General features: G+C 40.1%; 1 non-coding gene across 1 annotated transcript; it reads right to left on the reverse strand.

Moving 5' to 3' along the window:
- Positions 1 to 804: 804 nt before the first annotated feature.
- LOC118012715 lies at positions 805 to 908 on the reverse strand. The gene has a single exon (XR_004679786.1). It is a non-coding gene; the product is annotated as a U6 spliceosomal RNA (small nuclear RNA).
- Between the last annotated feature and the right edge of the window lie 2,493 nt (positions 909 to 3,401).

The raw sequence follows: 3,401 nt of genomic DNA on the forward strand, positions 1-3,401 counted from the left end.
AAATTGATGGTAGCTCTCTGATTTCAGTTTGGGAAGGATTTTTCAGTGTGAATTTCTTTCTTGAAAGCGAGTACAAATAAAGAGTCTGGAAATGGTGGAAATGGCTTAGTGGCTGGAAGGAAGTGACCGATCTGAGCAGGGGGATCTCACCTAAATGTGGGGTTTCCCCACAGGATTTGGCATATGCCTGCATTCTATTGTAAGATGGTTGTATTTATGTATTTATTTTTAAAGATTTTATTTTTAAGTAATCTTCACACCCAACTTTTGGCTTGAACTCACAACCCTGAGATCAATAGTTGCGTGCTTCACTGACTGAGCCAGGCAGGTGCCCCAATAAGATGACTTTAGATAGTAAGTGGTCAAACATGTTTTTTTCAGCTTAATAGTTAGGGATTAATTATAATTCATATTTAAACCACTCAACTAGCACAGTAAAACCTTCGTTTCACAAGAGTATACTTTCTCTTTCAAAAGAAATGTATTTAAGTTTAAAAAATGAGAGGAGTTTAAAAATTAAATATGAATGTAGGTAGAATTCGGTTCTGCCAAAAATTGAAAACTTGGAATGTTGTGGAAAATTTCAAGGTAGCTATTTTATAATCTTCCTTCTTGAGGTTTAGGAGGTACATTTCATCAAATCTAAGAAAATTTAAATTATAAAATGAAGCATTATTTTATGTACCACAAAGAAACAAAATGCTGCCAACTGAACTATGGCCCATGCTTTCTTAGCACTTAGAATTTTATTTTATGTTTAATGAAAGTGCCCTTTTAGACTTACCAGTCATAATTTTTTTTTTTTTTAATATGGAATGCTTCACGAATTTGCTGGTCATCCTTGCTCTGGGGCCATGCTAATCTTCTCCGTATCATTCCAATTTTAGTACAAAGTGAGCACAGTCATCATTTTTTTTTTTTAATCACATATTACAGTGCTCTGTTTCTGTGCCTTCCTGCACGTATAATAAGTTTGCATCTCAATTCATAGCACAGTGGAATCATTTTGAAGATATTTTAACAACACTAAAGCTCAAGTCCCGTGGTACTGACATTGCGCATAACTCAAATGAAGTGGCAGCCGAGCACCTATGACCACATTTTCGCATGTGGAGGCAAGGGCGCCCACAATACTTTTTTGCTGCCTCTGATTTCAGAAGAATAAAAAGGTGGGAAAAAATGTGCGTCTTAGAATCAGTAACGTACAATAACACCACCTTCAAGGGTCTTCTTAAAGGTCACCGGGGATTGTTTCCTTTCTTGTGTCCTGGGCCTCTTCCGGGAGCAGAGATCACCAACCAAGGTGAGGTCATTTCGAAAGCCTTAGAGGAAAGAAGGCGTTGGATATCGGAATGCTGTGAGATTTCACACTGTCCTGTGCTGTACGGGGTCCTAACTCAGTCACCAGCCAGGCTGGTGCAACGAGGCGACTTCTTCACGCAGCAAATCATCACACAGTTGTGATCTATGTGCAACAGTCCCAATCAAGTCAAGAGTAGAGTTTATGTAGGATTCCCCTCTGTGGCTTCCTTACCCATCATGCCTTGCACAAACCAGGTTATAGATGAAAGACAGTTGACAGGACAGCGAATTGTAGATAATTTACAATCTCATTCCTCAGTGAAATAATACTGATCTCTCAGTAGTGATATCCGCTAATAAATGCTGCTTATGAATGGCATTATGAGGACTTGCTATCAGCCAAGCACTGTTCTAACTGCTTTACTTCGCTTAACTAATTTACTACTTAACAAGCCCCAAAGTAGATACTGTTATTATCCTGACCTTACATATGAGGATACTGAGGCATGGCGTCGTCACTTAACTTGCCCAGGATCACACAGTTGTGAAATGTCAGAGCCAGATTTGAACTCAGGCAATTTGGCTTAGCATTCATGCACCTAACGTTATTGTCTCTACCATATAATACTGAAAAGTTGTCATAAAAGAATAAAAACAAATATAATTATCTAAATCTGCAGATATGTAGTAAATGTATAAATAAACCATGCTCTCTGGATTTTCAATAAACATTTGTTTATTGGTTGTTCAAAGAATGAGGCAGAAAGAAGTACTCCACGGTATGTTAAAATTAACAGTAGCAAAACCCACACAATCAACAAATGCTCTGAAGAGGGGGAGGGAGGACTGATCTTAAGACAGTAACCGTGAAGTTGAGGCAAAATGTCAAACCAAAGCAAGAAGTTTCAGGCTCTCCAAAGAGCCCCTACAGCGGATACATTAACTCAGCGTGTAAAAGTCCTCACGTGTGCCGGTCAAGGGTTAAATTCAGGCCTTATTTTGACCACACAACCCTGAGACAACATTTGGAATTAAGGGAGCTACAACAATGAATTACCTTGAACTGAAATCAAGTATCACGAAGTCTTGTCATTGTCTGGTCTGGATCCCGGCAGGCTGTGGTGAGTACTGCGTTAGGAAAGCTAATTAAACCAAGGAATTAAATTTTTTCTTTTTTAAAGAAATGGCCATTGGGTGTTAATCAGCTGTAAAGAAGAAAGCAGAAAGCCAAGGGGATCCATAAAAGAGCTTTGCCCTGTAAGCACAGTTGCTCACCTCTGACCTCCATAACTGGGGAAGAATTTGGCTCTGGCGATATTCTCTGTGAAGTTAGCAGCTTGAATCACTGCCACCAGCAAATGAGTTTTCTCTCCTCAGAATGAACTCTCCTGAACCGCTGAAACAAAGGTCTGTGTTCCTGAACAGCTATTGTTTGGAAAATTGCTAGAAATACTGCAAAATCTGCTCCTTTCCCCAACCCCCTTGCCTGGAAGCTGCGAGTTGTGGTATTTAGCCCCAGGTCCTATGGAACAAAACTCACAGAAAGGAAAAACTGGCTGGGCAAGTAGGTGATATGCCCAAGGTGAAAAGTGAAGACACGCATAATGTTGAGCAAGTAATAAAGGAGGAGGGACTTATTTATTGTGCTACCTCTTACCTTTGAGATAATCCACATGACTGAATTACTGATTTTTGATGGCACCAGAAAGTGGTATTTGGGGACAGGCAAGGTCGAGCAGCTGGATTCTACTGAGTCTGAAGTCTTCTCTGAGTCAGCTGTAGTGAATGACTGACCAGCTGCCACAGGGTCATCATATTCAGAAATTTCCACTTCTCTCGTGTCAATGGTCTGGAGATTTTCACATAAAAATGCTTTAATACACATTACTGTAAAAACTGATAGATGTTCCACTACCATTTCTGGTCCTACTACTTCTATCACTACTCAAAACCGTCTCTTGATAGCTTGCCTTTTGTGAAAACACATTCCCATGAGGTAAGTTGGCTGGCCATAGCGTTACATCACTCTCTCCAGCGCCAAGGAAACCATTTAAGGCATTGTTGCAAATCCTCTTGTCAACGCCAGGCCCTGTTTAGTC

The sequence above is a fragment of the Mirounga leonina genome, unplaced genomic scaffold, assembly GCF_011800145.1.
Source record: "Mirounga leonina isolate KUSES-001 unplaced genomic scaffold, KU_Mleo_1.0 Mir_151, whole genome shotgun sequence".
NCBI lineage: Eukaryota > Metazoa > Chordata > Mammalia > Carnivora > Phocidae > Mirounga > Mirounga leonina.